The sequence below is a fragment of the Dermacentor silvarum genome, chromosome 7 (assembly GCF_013339745.2).
Source record: "Dermacentor silvarum isolate Dsil-2018 chromosome 7, BIME_Dsil_1.4, whole genome shotgun sequence".
Classification (NCBI taxonomy): Eukaryota; Metazoa; Arthropoda; class Arachnida; order Ixodida; family Ixodidae; genus Dermacentor; species Dermacentor silvarum.
In genome coordinates this window covers 61,664,439-61,686,649 of record NC_051160.1, presented here as the reverse complement: position 1 = coordinate 61,686,649, position 22,211 = coordinate 61,664,439, and the positions used below count along the sequence as shown (strand labels likewise).

The following is a 22,211-nucleotide window of genomic DNA, read 5'->3' as shown; positions in this document are numbered from 1 at the left end:
TTAACTCTACTTTCCCCTGACGGCTCTCCGCGGTTTCGTATTCGCCAACCGCGGCGCGTCCCATTTCACTGCTGCTATCGGTTGTTTTCCGAAAGTTGGTTGAACTAGATGACGAGGTTGAACCCCATAGAGTTCCGAACAGTCAATGTTGCCCGGTAACATGAATAACGGACTCTAACTGCACTCGAAAGCGAAACTTGAAGCTAAATATATAGTGTTCATATAGGAGCCGATTTTGAAAATAGGCATTTATAGGCATTTATAGGCACTATAAGAACACTATAAAAGCCCTTCTTAGCCTCTAATTCATGCTCATATATCAAAGTGGGGCGATAGGAGCGCAAGGAACAAAAAAAGCATTTGCCTAAAATCCGGTCTCTAATGATGATAGTTGTCTTCTTCTTCTTCCTTCTGTGGTTTTACGTGCCAAAACCAGTTCTGATTATGAGGCACGCCGTAGTGGAGGGCTCCGGATTAATTTTGACTACCTGGGGTTCTATACTGACGCCAAAATGTTTTCCACGATGATGATAGGTTGCCGTGGGCGGAAGAAAAAGAAAAAGGGATAAAGGTTTTTGATTACGAAGTATTAAATGAGAAAGGAGAAATATTTTAAACGCAAATAGTGAAGAAGAGGCAAATGGAGAGGTGATAAGCGGGACGGATAGTCTTATTAAAATGTATGCTTCATGACAGCAAATGCAAAATTAGTAATTACTAATTACTATGGGCGTATAATCAATGAAAACATTTAGTCAGGCTCCAGTTGATATTGTCACGTTTTAGTAACGGTGAAGAACGACGCGGTGTTCAAACTGTGAGTTAAGAATTTAACCTTTTATTGAGCGTACTCCTGCCCAGCAAGGCAAGTAACACTCCAGCACTATGACAGCGGCGAGAAAAGTCAGCTATCGTTGAGAATCTGATCTCCGGGTCAAGCGCGTCGGCTATAAATGCTAAACGCATATGAATGCTAAAAGATTAATTTGTAAAAGATTATATTTAAATCCCCGATCCTATTACGGCGCATGCCACCATCATGTCAGTTTTCTGCAGCGAACAGTGAATACTTTTTTTTTAATGCGAATAGCATTCTTTGCCTACTTCAGCCCTTTTGAGCGTGTCTGTCTGTCCGTGCGTCCATCCATCGTCATTCAGCTTTGTCACCCGACTCTCGTCATACCGTTGTCGTCACCCTGCCCTTTTAGCATTGTGATCACTTCAGTAATGTCATCCTATTTTTGTCATTCAGTAGTGATCATGCCGCCCTTGTCGTGCCATCATCGTTTCTCCATTGTCACCATACACTTGTCATCGTGCCATTGTCTGCATGTCGTTGTCTCGGCATCGTCGTCATTCTGTCATCGCCATGGAGTCGTCGTCGTGCGCTCGTTGTGCCATAATGTCGAAACGATGCAGTCGCGGTCGTTAAGTGGTCGTCATTGTAATTTCGACATGCGACTCTTATCATGCCGTCGTCGTGAGCAATCGTCGTCACACGGTCGTCGTCATACCGCTGTGACCGTGCCTGGTCGTCATGGCGTATCGTTCAACCATCTTCATCATTTGAGTAACGTCATCCCGTTGCGGGCATCCCTTCGTCATCATACCACTTTCGTCGACCCGTCGATGGCATGCCTTAATTGTTCGTCATTTCATCGTAACCATGCTGTCGTCAATCAATCGTAATTATGCCACCGTTGTGTGCCACCGTCATCAATGCCTCGTTGTCAAACAGACGCTACATACCGTCGTCGTTATGCGTCTTTTGTCGTTCCTTCGATAGCATTCCTTCTCCATCGTTCCATCGTCACCGCGTCGCGTCATACAGTGGTCGTCATGCCCCCCATGCTCGTGGGCAACCTTCGCAAGCGAGTGCCAAGTGGGAGTATATTGGAGTAGGTGGCATATAGCCGAAGCAACGAGTCTCACAATTACCAGTGCACGTGTTAGATAAATGTGACTACAGAAATATGGTCTGTCGCTACATTGCTCGAATGCTATTCGCATTACTGTCGACAGTCACCGCGAGATTAGTTCTGCCGTATTTTTATTGCGATAGAAATTATACGGGCACTCCAGGCGCATTTCTGCTTTCGGCGTCGCCGTGAGGTTCCCTATAAAGTCCAAGGACGATAAAATCGTGGGCATGCGCCGTATGCTGCATGTGTGATGAAAGCGTGCGAGGGTGAGCCGGCGATCGCCGCTCAATCTCGCGCACGCAAGGGAGAAAAGCGAGCGAGAAGGAAGCCCTGTGGCCCATACCCAGTGGCCCGTGGAGCACAGATTCATGGGCACATAACCCAAAGGCACCAGTTGCACCAACCTAAGTTGGCGTCAAAGAAGCACATCTAAGAGAGGCACATATCATGTGGCACATGACGAGTGGCACATGCCAAGGAACCCAGGGGCAGATATATGCAGTGGCAGATGCCTTGTGACACACATCTAGTGGCCCCAGTTACACATAAGTCCCGTGACACATACTCACATGAACGGCCCACATCTTTAGAATGCACTACTTTAAGGTATCGGCGCAAGTTGGAATACGCTAGCGCAAGACAGGGGTAATTGGAGATCGCAGGGAGAGGCCTTCGTCCTGCAGTGGACAAAAATATAGGCTGATGATGATGATGATGACTTTAGGTATCGGATCAAGAACAAGGTGAGATGGTCACTAGATGTGCAGAAAACTATAGGTTCAATTCACCGAGCATGCTGCGCATTAAAATTTCCGCCAGAACAGATCTCACGATCGATGCCGACTTTAGTGGGATTAGCAATAACGTATTGTAGCCTAACACCTTATCGTCAGCCGCAAACACATCGAATGCGCCAGTCCTCGCTTGCAAGCCACAGAGAATGCCTTGCTGTGATCACTAGACCCAAATTACACCTGGTATCCTGGCTGCAACTCCATTGCAATGGCTCTCCATCAAGCGGGCACAATCGCGTTAATATATTTAAGGCTACGTTTCCCTCGTGTCGCCTTTCCACATCAATTCCTGAACCTATTTGCAGTAGTCTTTGTCCCAGTGCTTCCAGTTGTCCATTATTTCGACTCGCTGTGCAATCTGCTAGCCTCCTGGCTAACTGAGATGGTATAGAGCGACCGCCCAAGAAAGGCGCTGGTCCCGGTTTCGAATCCCGCACCAGGACGAAACTTTTCGTGCTACGAGACGGGTGCATGTTATTTTTTTTTCTTTTATAAACATTTCTCCACATTGCCGGCTTTTCACAGAACTGATTTGTCATGCCATTATCACATAGGCAGCGCCAAAGTTCTCGGTTCGGCCACATACCCAATGGTCCATGCCTGCTCGACGAGCACATACTTATGTGGCCCAAGCTAGTAGGCAACTTGGCCCACCGGATGAAAGATTTTAGAAACAAAGGGACAAAATAATGCATGCAGCATTCTTTCGAAACATTGCATCAATTAAAAAGTTATATTCTGGGGTTTTACGTGGCCAAAAGCATGATATCATTATAATGCACGCGGTAGTAAGCGACTCCGAATTAATTTGGCCCCTTGTGGTCACCTTGACGCATCCATTCCGGAGAATTCGACAAAAAGGGCTGCATACCGATATCACATGTCCAGTGCCGAAGCTGTCTATTCGGGCACGTGCTCATTAGCCCACGCTGTCTGTTCGGCAAGGCAGTAGCCAGCGCATACCTAGTGGTCCAATCAACTTCACAACATGGGTTAATGGTTGAAAAGAGGTTACATACAAACTGAAGAACCGAAAAGAGAGCAAAGTTCTCAAACAATGCTAATCGCAAAACGTTAGCAGGGGTACTTACGCTACAACGAAGACGACTTGTAGGCGATAGCCCGAGCACCGCTAACTCAATGACACGGCGAGCACTTTTACGCTTTGAGAAATTTCTTTTGACATTTCCTTTATTTTCTTTATTCACATTTTTTACACATTTGGAAAGTCATTTTTCACGTCATCCTTATTTCACCAAACTCTGGCCGTGGCTCAGCGCTTTTTTTGCAGAGTCATCTTCACTATGAACCCATATCTTGCAGTCATTTTTAAAAGTCATCCTTTATTCACCAAACTCGAACAGTGACTCAGTACTTTTTTTGCTATCACTCTGAAACCACAATTTAGTCAATTTTGCAAGTCATCATGTTATTTTTGCAAGTCACCCTTCCTATGATTCACCAAACTCGAACCATGACTCGGCACTTTTTTTGCAGAGTCACTCTCTCTTGGACCCTCAAATCTCACATGTTTTTGCAAGTCACTCCCCCACTTCCTAACCCCTTGATTCACTCTTAATTCGGTTGAGTCATAGTCATGGTCCTGACTATGACTTCTACAACCATTCTTTAGTGCTTCCCTCACTTAGTACCCAGGTCCGAACCACGGTGTGAGCATTTTTACGAAGTTTCAGACATGGCGATGTATGCTTTGTTTTCTTTACCCTTTCCGATTGTCTTATGTTCCTGCGAAAAATAGCAAGAAGTTGATGGGCTGTAGGGAGCCTAAAGAAAATCTTGCTTTCCAAAATCCCGAGCGGTTTACCGTTTCTATTGCATTGGTTGATCAGGTCGTTCAAGAATAATACACAACACCGCCGAGGAGATTGCCGAAGCCCAAGAACGCGCGCAACTCGCTCGCCTGACCACCACAGCGGCAGGTAAACGCATCCTCGAAGAGCTGGGTTACCCTCCTGCGGTATCTTCGAGGGTCAGTACCCCGATCCCTAGGTGCATTCGAGACAAGTTCGAAGTGGCCCCCGTGCCTCGAAACGTCCATCCCGTCCACAACGAGGGCAGACGCAAGGCGAGAGCAGTAGCAATTCTCAAACAGATCAAGCAACAAGGCATCAGAGCACGCTTCGTCCACGCCGCGGAGTACAGCGACGGAAAGACCTTTTGCCGTCGTCGTGGTCGACTTCAGCGGCAAGTTTCCAACAGCGCTTCAATTCGCACTTCAGACCTCGAAGTCGTCGAGCAAGCCGCCATCGCCCTCACCCTGCTAGACAGTCGTGGGTCTGAGATCTATAACGATTCCAAAACGGCAGTTAGGGCTTTTCAAAAGGGTTGCATCGCCGAGCAAGCTGCTCGTCTACTTAGCGTCTCCAATCCGGATGCTCTCACGCATCATTCGATTCACTGGTTTCCCGCTCACGTAGGGTCGGTCGGTCGAGGGTGCTCCCCCGAATCTCAATGACTATGCTCACGAGGCTGCGCGCGCCCTCACCGACCGCGCTTCCTCTGTAAGGAGAGCCGACACCCCTTCCCCCTACGGCCACTGGGATGCTCCCGCTACTCATAACGAGGTTACGAAATTCTTCTACGCGTCTAGAAGGGTCTTTCCACCCCCTCACCCCAAATTGAAAAGGGCGTCAGCTGTTTCTCTTTTTACAAGTGAATATGCTGTGCTTGGCCAAAAAGCAACAGCCCGCGCTAGCCGTTCTGCACGAAGTTTACCCTGACGTATATCGCGACGACGCATGCCCGTCCTGCGGGCAGACCTCCACTCTAGCACACATGCTCTGGGAGTGCGGGTCGAGATAGCCCAAGTTCAGCAAGGAGGAGTGGGACTCGCTTCTGCGTAGCCCCGCTCTAGACAAGCAAATCCTGGCTGTCCGGCGTGCCCGCGAATGGGCTGGTTAGGGAGCCTACATGCTAGCGCTGTTTTAAAACAGCGCTTGCATATACGCTCCCTAGGGCCGGTGGGCTAGACCTGCCGGTCCCGACGTGGGACTAGCCGGCTGCGCGACGAGTTCGCGTCCTCGCCGGACCTCCAATAAAAGTTATTATTGCGGTAGCAATTATATGGACACTCCGAAGCTGATTTCTGCCGTCGGCGTCGCCGTGAGGTTCCGTATGAAGTCAACGGCGATGAAATCGTAGTAGTATAGTAGTAGTAGACGTTGAAGAAAAGAGAAAAGATGCATGTTTCTGCAGCCCTTACAGGGAGCACGCATCTGAGGGGCGGGAAAGGGGGATAGAAAGTAGGAAAAGTGGAAGAAGGAGAAGGAGAGGGTAGTCGTCATCGACTCGGGCAGGGTGCCCTTACAGTCGGTCAGGCAGCATCGAATCGTCATGAAATCGTCGCCGCGCTCCGGACGCTGTATGTGCGAGTGAAAGGGCGCGAAGGACGCGCGCTTTCACGGGGAGCTAACGCACGGCTTAGAGCAAACGCGCGTTCGGCGCCGTGCTCCCTGAAGGGCTGCAGAATTAAGCGTCTCTTTCCTCCTTTACAATTACCACATATAGAGAGCAAACGCGATTTCTTCCGTCGCGCGGAAGGCCGTGGGGGGGACGGGAGGGAGGGGAGGGAGGGGAGGCGACGTTTAAAGATGCGGCGCCAACGTATTTATATAAAAACGTTGCGAGGCGAGAAGGTGGGTAAGATTTCCGACGCTGCTCGACGAGTGTCCCATTCTGATCTCGTCGAAAACCGCCGAGCCACCCCCAGAGGCTCCGGCAACAGTCACCTACGCCGCGCACGTTCGGTGCGAACGCAGGCAAAACGCCGACGGCGTCGACAACAGTTCTGCGCGTTGCTGGTGCTGCTGCATGTCCAAGTTTATACAGCTGATAAAGCTGCTATCCTTGCTCCGTATAGCTCTCTACTACTTTGCTATCGCAATTGATGCTTCGCCTTTCGGGTGAAACTGCGACAATTTTTTTCACTCACTCACTCATAATATATATATATATATATATATATTATATATATATATATATATATATATATATATATATATATATATATATATATATATATATATATACGGAGTTCCCACGCAGTCCTCCTTTCGATGGAGGCGAAATGCAAAGACGCCCGTGTGCTTGCGCTGTAGTGCACGTTAAAGAACCTCAGGTGGTCAAAATTATTCCGCAGCCCTCCACTACGGCGTGCCTCATAATCAGAACTTGGTTTAGTACGTAGATGATGATGATGATGATGCCTTAATCAATGGCACACACCACTGTGGGGGATGAACCCCAGAAAGATGAAGAACACGCAGTCCTCCTTTTCTTTACCACGACGAACTATCATCATCGTCATGTGTGCGTGAACGCGCGCGGCCCGACCTCGAGACGTTCGATCTCGCTCCGCTGTCATCGTCCCTCTCGACTGCGTGCCGCTTGCCGAAGGCCACTGCATACTCCTGGCCCGCCGCTGACGTCGCGTCTGAACAAGGCTCTCCGAGCAGCCCCACGATCAGGAGGACGCTATAAAGGCCTCACAACCACCAGCGGACGCGATCCTTACGCGATCCTCAAGTTCAAGCAGCCAGGCAAGACGTCCTCCACTGGAAAGTCTTGTTCTCTATTACCTGTCACGGCTTGTAAGAAAACGGACCACTAAGCAATCCGCCATGAAGCCAGGAAACCTCAAACGATTTCTTCCAGGCTGTGCCCTTTCTCGATGTTCGCGCAAGCGCCGCAGCGATCGGACAGAGCTGTGGGCGGTGGCTGGATTCCGGAACTGTCGACGGCGTCATCCTGGACAACGGGTGACAACTCCCGTCGGTTCCCCGATGACAGCGTATGGCCGCAGACTTCGGTTCGAGACTTCGTCACTTCATTTGTGGATCAAACCTGTCGTCCTCCAAGGTAACGGCTCACAAATCGAAGGCTCTCAACGCAGAGCTTTAGTGAGAATGTCGACCTCGCGGTCCAGGCTACCACAGTGTTCTCAGAGCCTCACCAACCCGCGGTCACGGTTCAATAAATTGAAAATGCCGTCGCCTCTAAACAGTGGCCTCAGTGAGACACCTCACCATACGACCGACTCAATTCCTGTGAAGCGTGGCTTTGCTCTACTACACGACATGTCTCGGACGCTGTTTGCGACAAAAACGGCGCCAAATGCCGCACGTATCGCTAGCTCTGCAGGACGCGTCACTATCTTGTCGAGCGTGATTTTCAAGCAGAGCGAGAGGAAGCCGACGTTAGAAGACAACCAGACTGCACTGGGTTCCCGAAGACTTGCACGCGAGAGGACGCCACGGCTGTTGTCGTCTGCTTCGTGCCACGACAAGCTGGTCGTCTCCGTCCGTCTCCGTCAGTGCGTTGTCGGCCCTCGTACGTCGAACCGGATATCTCCAAAATCACAGCGCTCGCACCACAGAGGAAGCACCAACGTCGCTACACGCTGGTACAGCGCATTCGCCGTTCCGTACCAGCACCTGAGTTATTCGCGTCTTCAAGTGGGTGAGACTGTGCCGAAGCCGCCAGACGCCGCCGGGTACCTTGTACGGAAATCCTTTGCATGCTGCTTGCAGGCAGGGATAGAGGCAGGCCAGCGCCGCGCAGGTGACGAAGTCACCAACTATTGGCCGTCGGTTCACAGCGCAGATGTGCTGCTATAAACATTGCAGTGATTTCGATATCACAATTTACACGCGAGGTTATTTTTTCGTAGTTACCAAGACGTAATAAATTTTTTGCGTAGCGCGTGCGTCTCTCATTTTATGAACTGCATGCACCATCGACTAGACAGCATTTTAAGTACACCAGCCCATATTACGCTTTTAGTTTAGACGTAATGCATAGAAGCTTCAATGAACCACACGCGCTCGGCGCGGAGGATGAGGAAGGTTAGAAGAGCATAATGCTCATTAGCTAAGGTTAAGAAGTTCGCGACGATTCGGTACTTACTCGGTCCCATCTTCAGTGGGTAAACTGAATGCGGCCGAAGAAACGGCGTCCTTCAAACTGCTGTGTACACTCCTTTAAACGCTGTTTCTTCGGCCGCTTCCGTCAGCCCATGAAAAAGGGACCGATTCATTCCCGAAACATCGGGAACTTCTTTACCTTGACTGATGCAGTTTTCGCTTCTCTGATATTTCTCACTCAGCCAGCCAGATTTCTGTCGAAGATGTTTGCATTAAAGGACGAGGAACTCGTTGTCACCAGCACCCAGGTAGTAATACGTGTCACCCTCACACGCAGCACTCAAGCGAAAGCCGACCTTACGCAAGCCATGGGAACTGATACACCCACAGCGACAGTTCTGTGGCCACGGCGTTCTGCTGCTGTGAATCTATGACTGCTTCCCGGGTTTACGTTTTAAAATGCTGATGTGGCTCGCTGCTTCTGCACCACGGCAGTGCTGCTCTTAAACGCCTCGTCAAGGGACTACCGGAGCTGCATGTGTAAAGAACTTGACACACCAATTTGACGGGGCGTTTCATATCCTGATGCGGCTGACCAGTTCCTGCCAACGGCGCGAGTCTCTAACCAATATCCTGAATCAGGGGCGCTCGACCCCAGTAAATTATCACTAAAACCAAACCGACGAAAACCCTAGTGTTGGGGAATCGCGAATCAAGGTCCTTTATTTACGACTGTAAGACAGGAAAAGTTGGTGCGGATTCAATTAAGATTAAAGTGCGGGCCTGAATAAAGCAATTTGTGAACACGAAGTGCATCACTTAGGCCCGCTTATGGGGATTCGATCTCCATCGTTATCTCATTTTGATATTTGTTTTGGCGAGATACGAATTTCTGAATTTGGTCCCCGCGCTATACGCTCGACTTGGTTCCGTGCTACGTACCACTTCACGGCAAAGCGCTGTGGCTTCTCTTACCTTCAGACAGTCGGCACGTGGATTTTGCCAGTGCAAGCGCGACCTTCAATCTTTACGAGGAGTGTCTCGCTCATTGCAAAAATTGTGAGCGAAAGTGTGCGAAATTGAAAATTTTCCTATGTTCGTGATGTTACTTAAGAAAATTCCTACGGTGGATTGGTGCTTTAATAATTTTAGTGTAATATGCAGCGGTGAGAAAATCCAGTCATACAGTTAGAGTGAACAAATCAATACCTGAGGCCAGGAAAGAAGTGTCCATATGGGGAGGGGGGGGGGGGGGGGTATTACACTTCGGGACATATAACGAACTTTTTGTGAGTGAAGCTGCCGGTATAAGCACCTTTACATAATAGACACAATTTCTCAAAGCGAAGTTCTGGTACGTTAGGGCCCTAAAATAACTTTGCTATAATTATTAGTTTTCTTTTGCACAACAATATGTTTCGCGTACTTGTGCGAACTTTGAAAGCACATCCTGTTGCAAGAATTTTTTTTTTCAGGAAAGGCATTTTTTGAAGTCACACTGACCAAGGTGGTAAATAGCCACGGTTTTTTAAAGCAACATCTAAGATGGTGGAGCGACATGTCTGGGACACTTGGCATGGTATGACCCTACCAAGAAGCGTACACGTGATTTATCTTCCGCGCCACGTATATAGCGTACACCCTCATTGCTCAATGCTGTCCCGTTTCAGCCTTAATTTAGTTTTGGCACCCGACAGTATCAACCCGTTCAAAGAAGCTTTCCGTAAGATAGAGAGAGAGAGAAAAAGCTTTCACAAGTATTTAGCCTTTGTATTCATTTTCTTTAGACGAGTACCACATACATGCCTCCATTGCGTATTGCTCACAGCTAAGCACACTCACATAGTAGATGTTTGATAATTCTGAATTCCATCGAAATGTGGCAACCGCAGGCCGTCGGTAGAACTGGCGACCTCGAGCTCAGCAGTGCAAAGCCACAGCCACTGAGTCACTAATCGAAACTGAGGTAATCGAAACTCGTTACGCTGTGTCGTTGCTTCCTTCAAGCTGCAAAGTACTACTTGTTTATCGATGAACAGTTAGACACAAACAGAGGCTATGAAAATGCCTGAGGTCACGGGAGATTGGTGCGCCCGGTACGAAGTGGCCTCGCCACACGTGTTTCCCTTCGACGCCTTTTATGGCTCGCCACGCGTCTCCTGACGCGGCGGGAGTGGCCGTTTTGTTATTGGGTCATGCAACGCCAAGTGTCCCAGACGTGCCTGAATGAATTCTGGGGTTTTTACATGCCAAAACCAGGATATCATTATGAGGCACGTCATAGTGGGAAACTCGGATTAATTTTGGCCACCAGGGGTTCTTTAACGTGCCCCCAATGCACGGGACACGGGCGTTTGTGCATTTCACTCCCACCGAAATGCGGCCGCCGCGGCCGGGAATCGATCCCGCGACCTCGTGCTTAGCAGCGCAAAACCATTACCGCTAAGCCACCCCGACCGGCTGGATGCTCTGGAAGTAGGTAGCCACTGCTTCCAGGGAGCGCCTCGCATCGCGCCTTCCAATCCCGACACACTTTATAAAGCGAAGCTTTCTTCGCCTCTTCTCTCGACTTTCCGGGCGCTGCTGCTGCTGTTATGGTCTTGCTCGCACGTGCCTCTGGGTTTCTTGGGACACCACCAGATGGCACTCGCCTCCGCACATCCCTTACAGGGGCTTTACGGATCCCTAGAGTTACTGTGTATGGCTCCCGTAGAAGCCATATACAGTAACTCTACGTATCCCTACGCATCCCGGGCGGCGCCGCCAAGGCGGAAGCGTTTCACAGTTCGTGCGTATAGCACGTGATTTGCTTGCTTTCCGATGCAACAAGAATGCAGGTGCTGGGCTGTGATAGTGTAAACATTACAATCGTCCGTAGCCTGAAGAGAGCGCTTGGAGCTGGCGTCTCAACAGCGTGCTAACCACGTATGCAGAAGGAGCACGGAAACGCGCGCCAGCAAAATGGCTCCACAGCGTGCACTCAGCGTCGAGGACACGCAGGCCCGAAATAAGCGTCCCGCGGAACAGGACAGTCTTCGCTACGTAGTGAAACGTGGTGCAGACCGCGAAAATGTATGCTGCTGGCTCGAAGACGTGAGGCAAGGCAACGACTCGTGGCGCCAATGAAAGACGAGTGTCGTGAGCACTACTACCAGAAGCGCAACAACGCGTGGCGGCCCTGAGAGACGAGCAGCGTGATGAGTACTATGACCAGAAGGGACAAGCACAGCAATAAGTATCGTCAATCAAAGCAAACAGCATCGAAAGCTTCGCTTACATCGCTTCCGACGCTGCGTGGGATCCGCCATATCTTTCTCCTTTCCCATTCCTCGTAATAGGCCATATAGAGACATGCCATGCATACAACGCTTATCAAATCAAGCTGACTTTATCCCCACTAGAGAGACGGCGGTGCAGACGCTTGCATCATTTTCAGTAATTTGTGGATAATTAAGACACTCCATTCCGGTTTGCACTACCTGAATTTTTTCTCTGCCATGTATGAACAAATATGTTTGTGAAAAGAACTCTCAAGGTTCCCAGCTTTCAATATTCCTCCTTGACAGCACTACAAATATTTCTGGTGGTGTTGGGCTGCTGAGCACGAGGTCGCGGGATCGAATCCCGGCATTTCGCCGTGGCCCCATCAAAATGTGGCCACGGCGGCCGCATTTCGATGGGGGTGAAATGCGAAAACACCCGTGTACTCAGATTTAGGTGCACGTTAAAGAACCCCAGGTGGTCCAAATTATTCCGGAGTCCCCCACTACAACGTGCTTAATAATCAGATCGATGTTTTGGCACGTAAAGCCCCATCATTAAATTTAAAATATTTCTGATTTCCAGTTTTATCTACACTGCGCAGATCAATCATTTCTTTCTTTGATTTGCGGCGGCGAACTAGCATGATCGTCATCTGCACCACCCTCATTCTCTCCTGGCGGTGCGCGCGATCGAGCCACGAGACGTTCCATTTCGCTTCGCTGTCACTTCGCTGCAGGCTGCGTTTCTTCCTAAGCCACCCAGCACTCCATGCCCCCACCGCGCACGTCGCGTCGTAACCAGTCCCTCCGAGTCAAAAGGACGCAGTAAAAAGGCTCGCCTACCACAGCCAGCGGATGGGATCTTCACGTGAACTCGACTCGAGTAGGCACGCGAGGCGTCTGCCACCGGCAAGGCCTGTTCTCCATCACTTTACACGGCTTGCATGGAAACACGGCCAAAGAGAGGTTCACGAACGATCCACCAAGAAGTCGGGAAACCGCAAACGATTGCTCCCAGGTTCCAGCTTTCATCAAGGATCGCGGCTCAAGATGCAGGGCCGTATCTCGTGGAATCAGCAACGGGTGGCGTCTGGATTCCGGAGCTGCCGACGGCGTTACCCAGGACAACGGGTGGCAATTACCGTGGGTACCACGACGCCAGCGTACGGTGGCGGAATTGGCTTCGAGGCTCCGTCGTTTCCTCTGTGGATCAAATCAGCAGTTCTTCCCGGCAACAGCTCGTCGCGAACGCGCACTCTACGTCGAGCTTCGAGGAAAATGGAGATCTCGTGGGCCATGCTACCACGCTGTCCTCAGCCCCTCACGACGCAGTTACCTTTCTCGATCAAAGTCAATGCACCGTCGCCTCTGAAACGTTGGGCGTGCGAGACCCCTCGGCAGGCGACCGAATCAACCTCCGACGCGCTCAGCTTTGACGTCAAAGCGAAGGTATCGGACGCCGCCTCCGACCTCTCAGAGAAAACGTGCAGCTCCGAGCGAGCCACTGAATCTGCTGGGCGCGTCACTGTCTTGCCGAGCGAGGTTGTCAAGCGGCACGAAGGAAGCCAACACCAGACGCCTCCCAGACTGCAGATGGTACCGGAACGTTTGGACGTGGTAGGACCCCAGGACTGTTGTCGTCTCCTTCTGGCCATCACCAGGAGGAGGTCGATGGCGTCTGTCTTCGCCAGCGCATCGATTGCGCTCTTGCGTCCACGGCAGGTCTGGAGGGCGCGGCTCGCGTTTGCGCGCTCCATGCCTGCCATGGTGCGTCTAACCAGCCATTTCCATCAAGCAGTGACCGCGACTACCACCGCCTGCAGCCTCCACGTCCACGGGAAGCAGCCACGTCGTTTTGCGCTGCTGCGGCGAATGCATCGTTCCGTCCCAGTCTCTGAGTATTCAAGAGGGCGAGCCTCCGCAGAAGCCGCTAGACGCCACCGGGTTAGGTTGGCTAGCCGAGTTTCGCTGCTCTTAGCCACTATCGTGGAGGTATCGAGTGTGGGCGCTGACGCCTCCGACCAGCTGCTGGGATTAGAGACCGAGATCTACCCGGGACCAGAGCGCGTCCTGTGACGCACGACAGACTCGCCCTCCAGCGACCAGTCTGTGGGCGAAGCAAGTCAGCGCCAGGCACCCCTCCGAAGGCTACGTGCTTCAATTCAAAGCCACAACGTGGATGGACGCAGATGCTCGGTGCGCTGGTTAATTGTAGTGACTGTTGCGAACGCGCGCCGCGCGGGTGACGAATTCGCGAACCACGGGCTGGCCTGACAAGGAACGCACAGGCGGTTCTGAATATTGTAGTGATTTTGATGGTTGAATTTTACGGTGACGTTAGTGTTTTTTTGTTTATTATATGTAATAAAGTATTTGCGAAGCGCATGCGTCCCCTCACTTTGTGAACTGAGAGTATCGCGCTCAGTTTAAAAACGTTCTGTAAGAGCTATATTTGCGAAGCATGCTTGCCTAATTGACACGGGGAAGATGTGGAATTTGTGTCAAGAAGACGGAGATAACGAAAGAAATTACGCTTTCACAGGAAGTCGGCACAAAGTAAGACCCGATGTCTCTAAGGATATTGACTTTCTTTCGCCTTGTATTGCAGAGAAATTCCCAACATGTTTATGGCCTGCACACAAAACCACTAAAGCACGGGTTATGGCGTGCTTGTCGGGTTTATAATACCCTGTGACTCATTATATTCAGTATCAAACAGGCCTCAGACGCAGCAGCTGTTTTTGCTTCTTGAGCGGGCGTCTGAGACAAGCAGTTTACTCGTGTTGTTCGAATCAAGAGCAACACATTTCCATTTTAAGTTACGCTTTTCTTTTTTCAGAACTATTTTTCGAAATACGTAATAGTGTCTTAAGACAAAGCGCACGAAGCCATTGCACCAGGCTTATCAGCGTTTCATCGCTACAGTTTTTCTCAATCTCCTGGTAAGTATCATTCGTATGAGAATTAACTCGACACGTAACGCTAGACACAACGCTAGGTTCGCCTGGAGCAAGCAACACCCCACCCTCCCTTACAAGATTCAAAAGTAACGAGATTACCCCCTTTGTTGTGAAGTTACAAGATAGCCAGATTCTAGATACGCCAAACACGCATTAATTCAGAAGACCTATAAAAAATACTCGCGGACAACTTTCTGTGGCAATGAAGGGAAAGCTACGGGCGCGTGGATGCTGCACATGTGTTAGCGCGCCAAGTAGTCCGGCAGCGTTTGACAGTGCTTTTGGTTGCTCGGAACCTAGAGCCGTAAGCGCCTTCGCAAAGAGAGGGGCAGTATGGAAACGCTGGCATGGTGAGCGGCATCGGAGCCAGCTGTGGAAGAAGACGACGACGACGAACGCGCGAGCAATGACACAAGCGCGTTCGCGCGGTTACGCCAACGGACGCCGACGCTCAACCCGGGAGTGGGCGCCTAAAAGAGCTGCCCTCTAAAAACCAATGAGTGATTAAATGCTTACTGTCGGAAAGTGTGGCGCTTGTCCCGAATTTTGAAAAGCGAAAAAGTGAAATTAAACCCAGCTCTGAGCCTGCCCATTGCCGCTCGCCTTGACATAACGCCTTTTGTGCTGCCTAAGGCCAGTGCCAGTGCTTGCAGATCAGTGCCAGTGCTTGCAGATCAGCAAGCAAAATGCCATCAAGTCAAACCATTTACTGTACGTTTATATGCAACAGCTTTCAAGGAAATTGCACGTGCAATTGCCTGAATGGGCAGCACACTGCAGCATATGCACAACATACCTTTGCAGTTAAATTTTCACTAATTTAAAACGCTGCGCTAATGCGACTTCCAATATGCTTGGACTCCTCGTGGTGAACACACTGGGCGCAGAAAGTTATAGTGAGAAAATGGATGATTGACTAAAGTTCATCAACCTTTTGATTTCTGAGTTTACGGTGCACACTTATATAACAAACTTCAAGACAGCCGTTATCTCGAGGCCAAGTTCAGTTTGACAAATTTTTTATTTTATTTATTTTCGATATATCACCAAATCTGTCTCTCAGGGCGGCTAATTTTGCATGAGGCGGCAGTATCGGTGCAACGACGGGCGTCTGAGTTATGCAAATTGTTGTGCATAATGCGCCACTTTGAAAGAAGAGCGGAAAAGATGGAAACAGAACGCGCTGTAGCTCAGAGAGAGAGGGAGAAGCAACACTTATTAGTCCCAAAGGAACTAAGACCCCAGTCCGGGGCTCCTGGGAGGTTAACCAGAGGATATCTCCGGTTTGCTACCCTACACCTGGGAAGGGGGTGCGAATGATGAGAGGAAAAGAAGAATTAAGAAAAAATTGGCCGCATATCGGCTTGCTTCGCTGCAAATGACGTTGAAAGACGATAGTCTTCTGCCGCCCATGATGCGTAACGCCGTCTCTTCTCCCCCTCCCACCCCTCCCGCTTTCCCCCCCCCCTCCCCTCTCACTCTTCCCATGATGGTTGCAATGGAGGTTTTGCTGAATTCGAATTTCCCGCGTTCGCCCTGCTCTCACGCCATCTGTTGGGACCTTTTATTACTGTTGGCTCAAAGCCGGCTACAGAGCCGCGGCATCACTCGGCTTGTTTTTAACCCGTAGCGTCTCTTCGACAACATTTCTAACGCGTTGATTTTTCATTTACTAACGTAAAAACTAGTCCAATGTGTATTCTTAATTAAATGAACGCTGCGGATTATGGTTATGTACATATATTTTGCCTCAAATAGGCCTAAGGTTTCCTTTGCGCTGTATAACGTTGACGTGTATGACCCCTTGCCACCAGTTCTAGTAGCTCGGTTGGTTTTGGCCGGGGGTTGAATCGAGTGACAAAGTTTTTCGCGTTTAGGTAGCCCAAGGAAGACTACTATCGTCTTTAATAAAACAATACACAAGAGCGTAGTGTCTGTCACACAGTTAGCGAAGGCACCACATAGTCATACACACTGTCAACGCACCACTAATACATTTAACGTCACACAGTCACAACTTGTCACACAGTCCGGTAACTCTTAAACATACAGCAGCGAATCTATACCGGCTCGACCCTCAATATGTCTTCCAGCAGAGAAGTTTCATGCGCAGTGGTCACAGATGAAGTATGGGTTGAAACAGCTGTTCCGCCTTTTTCCTGACGTGGCCTATTAACCCTTTTCGCGGAGCAGTTAAAGACAGCCATTATCCCGAGAAAAGTTCAGTTTGTCAAATGCTTCCTTCTTTTTCTTTTTCGTTATTTTTAAGGCAATAGCCTTATATGCCTATCGCACAATGACTTTCAATTAAACGACCTTGAAAGAAGTCACAGGCCTGCGCGGCACACGTAGCACAGTCACAGCGTAAGCTCGTGGAGCGGCTAAGAGTACGTAGCTCCAATTTGGGCACAACGCACAACAGGGTCTTAGCGGCAAAGTCTCTTCGCCTCGTTTTGACGAGAACGATCTGAACTGTCAGCCCGGCGTCGACGGCGAGCTGCGGCTTGTAATGCTCCTGCACAGCAGTCTGCTGAGCCCGATGATGCCTGGTTGTAGCCACGCACGTAGCTCTACGATTCGTTTCTTCAGCAGCGGTTCGTGCCTTGCGAGGAGACGCCCATAACGTGTACCGAAGAGGTATCCAGAATACGTGGCGCACATCTAACACCCCTTGACCCGTGGCACGGTACGTTGTTGTTGATGATGATGAGTATTGTTTATTGGAATCTTCAAAACGGGCTGGCGACAAATAGTCATTGAGCCTGCTTGAGTTAACCAGGCCCATTTACATGCAGCATGCCACTGCTGTATGCAACTTACATGTCGGGCACGCTGCGTTTGCAGGCGCCTTAACTAGATGGCGCCACCATACTGGCGGATGCTCGGGATCGCGTTGATTGTGCGCCTCCGTCTGAATCGCATCTCGTCGTTACCCGCCGTGGTTGCTTAGTGGCTATGGTGTTGGGCTGCTAAGCACGAGGGCGCGGGATCGAATCCCGGCCACGGCGGCCGCATTTCGATGAGGGCGAAATGCGAAAACGCCCGTGTACTTAGATTTAGGTGCACGTTAAAGAACCCCAGGTGGTCGAAATTTTCCGGAGTCCCCCCCAACGGCGTGCCTCATAATCAGATCGTGGTTTCGGCACTTAAAAACCCCATAATTCTTCTCCTTCATCTCGTCGTCTGCGCCTGCGCGCCTGCCTAGGGCGCGTTTATAAGGCATCTTTCCGCGCTTGCGTGGCTCAGTGGTAGAGCATCTGACTCCCGCGCAGCGGGCCCGGGTTCGATCCCGGCGGGAACCGGGTACTTTTTCTTCGCGTTTCCGGCGATAGCGGTTACGGTCACCGGCACCGTCGGCGGCGGCGGACACCATCGCGCACCGAAACGGCTATTGGAATGAGCCCATAACAGCTTACGCTGTAAAAAAACCTGTGCCGCTGCTTCTGTGAGTAAAAAACTGCCCATCGTGCTCGTGCCACTTATCGCGCGTTCGTAGTCGTCTTCTCCCACAGCTGGCTCCAATGCCGCTCATCATGCCAGCGTTCCGATACTGACGTCCCTCCCTCTGCGAAGGCGCTGACGGCACTGGCCGACTACCAGTAGGTGCGGCGATTTCGGCGAGTTCAGTCGTGCGCGCCGATGGACGAACCTTCGACGGAGATGGTACAAAAAATTAGCAAGTGTTACACGTTTCTAAAACGTGAAGGCGAAAGCCTGATTGGACACTTGGCACACAGTTGCCACAATTCTTCATAAACGTATCTTAATCGTGACCAAAGGTGTGCTAAGTGTGCAATCAGGCTTTCCCCGTTACGGTTTAGAAACGTGTAACATTTGCTTAATTTTGTTTCTCAACATATCGCCAAATCTCTCTCTCTCAGGGCGGCTAATTTTGCATTCCGCATGAGGCGGCAATGTCGGTGCAATGACAAGCATCTGAGTGATACAAATCGTTGTGCACAAAGTACAACTCTGAAAATAGAGCGGAAAAGATGAAAACAGCACGCGCTGTAGCTCAGAGAGAGAGAGAGAGAAATACATTTATTGTTCCCAAAGGAATTAAGGCCCCAGTCCAGGCCTTTGGGAGGTTAACCAGAGGTACATCCGGTTGGCTACCCTGTACCTGGGAGGGGGTGCGAATGATGAAATAAAAGAAAAAAAAAACAATACAGAAGAGCGTAGTGTCTCTGTGACACAGTTTGCGAAGCTACCATGCACATAATCATACACACTGTCAACGTCTCAGTAATGCATTCAACGTCACAACATGGCCGCTCGATGAAACGCGTGCGTTTCATCGAGCTGCCGTGGTCACAAAGTGCACAGTCACAACTTGTCACAGTCCGGTAACTCTTAAAAAATACAGCATCGCATGTATAGCGGCTCGACCCTCAATATTTCTTCCAGCAGAGAAGTTTCATGCGCAGAACACAACGTAGTCAATCTTTACCACTAAAGAATTAACTGAGACCTAGAAGACTCTGTCAAAATCCATGACGTCGCGATGAGCTGGTGCGGGAACTTCAAGGTAGCGTCGCCACTCGCCTTCTGTGTTTTTCGTTTTTTTTTTTTTTTTCCGTTTTTTTTTTTTTTTCTGGCTTACCAAGCGGCTTCTCGCGGTAAGAGTGGTGTTTTTGGTATCGTGGAAGGGTAATCTACGGATAAAGAAGAAATCATTTTTTTCCCTTTAGTGTCCCTTTAAGTTATATCTTAACATCAAACTGGTAACACACCAAACTGGTAACACACCAAACTGCGGAAAATATTCTCATGGCATTTTATTTCGCATCGTCGTTCCAAACGCCAGCAGCAGCATGCTGGCGTAATTCGCTGGAGTAATTGAAACACGGAAGTTTCATGCGCTGTTGAAGTATGCGTTGAAACCGCTGTTCCGCCTTCCTGCTGACGTGGCCCATGCATCGCAACCGCAGTTTGTGCCAACCCCTTTGTTTGCACTGCACTAGCGTTCTGAGCGTGGTTCTGAGGTTAAACCTACGAACGTTCCATTGCACACGTGTCTGTCAAACCAGCTCTAGTAGGTGTTGGTGAAACAGATATTCCTATCCATTTTCGCACGAGGTCGCGGCATCGAATCCCGGCCACGGCGGCCGCATTTCGATGGGGGCGAAATGCGAAAACACCCGTGTACTTAGATTTAGGTGCACGTTAAAGAAGCCCAGGTGGTCCAAATTTCCGGAGTCTCCCACTACGGCGTGCCTCATAATCATATCGTGTCTTTGGCACGTAAAACCCCATAATTTAATTTTTTCCTATCCATTTTCGAAATGCGCGCGCCACGCCAAGGCGACGCTGGGCGACAACCAGGCGAAAGCGAAACTCTAGAGGGGGCTCGAACTCGCCTCTGGGGACGGTGAAACAAGCCATTGCTCCGTCGATCCTACGCATCTTCCCCAGTTCCCTAGTCTAGGTACCTAGACCTCCGAAACCGCGTCACGTGTTTTGCCGCGAGCATACGCAGCAGCATACGCCCCAACTTTCTATGCCACCGCGCGCCTACAGGAGCGGAACTACGGCTGGGTAAGCCACTTGAATACCGGCGATTACAGAAAGCGATGCTTGTGTAGAATAACTGGAATGACTGTCCCACCACGCTGATGCGTTAACTTCATGCAGTTTTGTAGAGAGTGTGCTTGTTTCTCTTGCTTACAAGCTTTCTCCACTTTCTCGTGTCAATAAAGTACGTAGCGCAGTGGAAACACTACGACTTCCTTATTGAGTTCACTGACCAAGCAAACGAGGTTTCGGTGAGCAGGATTTCAATTTGTAAACATGCGTTCTATGTGGTGCAGGCATAGGGTACGGCACGGGCTTGTAAACAAGAACGAACCGCATCTGCAACGTACGCCCAAAATGTGTGTGCGCTGCGCGGGCAGTTACATTTACGTACGTACACTTAACTAATGTACGCGCGCGCGCGCGTATATTTACCCGTGAGCAAAGATAAGTACTCTGTAGTCATCTGACAATAACTTTTATTGAAACTCGACAAAGTGTCGTAATTGAAGCTAGTCAAACAGAACCCGCCGCGGTGGCTCAGTCAGCTAAGGCGTTGCGCTGCTGAGCAGGAGATCGCGGGATCGAATCCCGGCCGCGGCGGCGGCATTTCGATGAAGGGGAAATGCAAAAACGCCTGTGTTCTTGCGTTGTAGTGCACGCGCTAAAGAACCCCAGGTGGTCAAAATTAATCCGGAGTTGGAGCCCTCCACTACGGCGTGCCTCATAATCAGAACTGGTTTTGGCACGTAAAACCCCAGAATCATCGATAGCTAATCGATCAATAAATTCCGGAAAATGCTAGGGTTGACTTGGTAGTGCTTAGCCTAGCCCATTTACGTGGCCAATACCTTGCGGTAGCTAATAGCTAATCGATCAATAATCAGAAAATGCTGGGGATGACTTGGTAGTGCTTAGCATTGACCAAAAACCAGGACTAGCTAGGTACCCATCAGCTCTGCTGTCTCTTTAGCATTGCACCTCTAGTGCAAGCTACGCTAATTTTTTTACAGTGTCACACGACGACCACTTTCGATCACTATCAAGCCCGATCCGGATCGAAATTCTCGACTGTGATTGGCTCCCTAGCGCAGCTTGCGCAAGGGAGCCAATCCCCACAGAGAAATTCGATCTTCTCGACTGTGATTGGCTCCCTAGCGTAGCTTGCGCAAGGGAGCCAATCCCCACCAAGAAATTCGATCCGGATCGGGCTAGGGAGCCAATCACAGTCGAGAATTTCGATCCGGAGCGGGCTAGCCAATCACAGTCGAGAATTTCGATCCGGATAAAGCCCGCTCCGGATCACAGTCGAGAATTTCGATCCGGATAAAGCCCGCTCCGGATCGAAATTCTCGACTGTGATTGGCTCCCTAGCACAGCTTGCGCAAGGGAGCCAATCCCCACAGAGAAATTCGATCTTCTCGACTGTGATTGGCTCCCTAGCGCAGCTTGCGCAAGGGAGCCAATCCCCACGGAGAAATTCGATCCGGATCGGGCTAGGGAGCCAATCACAGTCGAGAATTTCGATCCGGATCGGTCTTGATCGCGATCAAAAGTAGGCCGTGTGACACCAGTATAAGATACCGCACCAGTACAGTGCCTAGAATATATACTTTGAGGCACTGTAGCACCAGGTCGCCATGACATCACGGATGTGGGCACAGTCTAGTTATGGTGGGCAGTCCTACTTTAGGTAGTCCAGTCGTCTGGACGGATCAAATTATATGTTTATTGGCTAATGATTAGGGACTGTATATATTGCATTCTCAAAGGGCCATAAATTCAACTTGGCGAGTTTCGAGGTTTCCTGCGCCAAAAGTTAGCGGCCCAAATATGAGATAGAATAAATTGAAATCTGTAACATCACTGGCGTAAT

At 50.0% G+C, this 22,211-nt stretch overlaps 2 protein-coding genes across 2 annotated transcripts in view; one reads left to right on the top strand and one right to left on the bottom strand.

Annotated features, from left to right (window-relative positions):
- LOC119458115 (leukocyte elastase inhibitor A) overlaps positions 1 to 22,211 on the bottom strand; it is a 210,968-nt gene that overhangs the window by 118,500 nt on the left and 70,257 nt on the right. The gene's annotated exons all lie outside the window — the stretch shown is intronic.
- Positions 1 to 22,211, top strand: part of LOC119458113 (leukocyte elastase inhibitor) — a 54,554-nt gene that overhangs the window by 28,276 nt on the left and 4,067 nt on the right. The window lies entirely within an intron of this gene.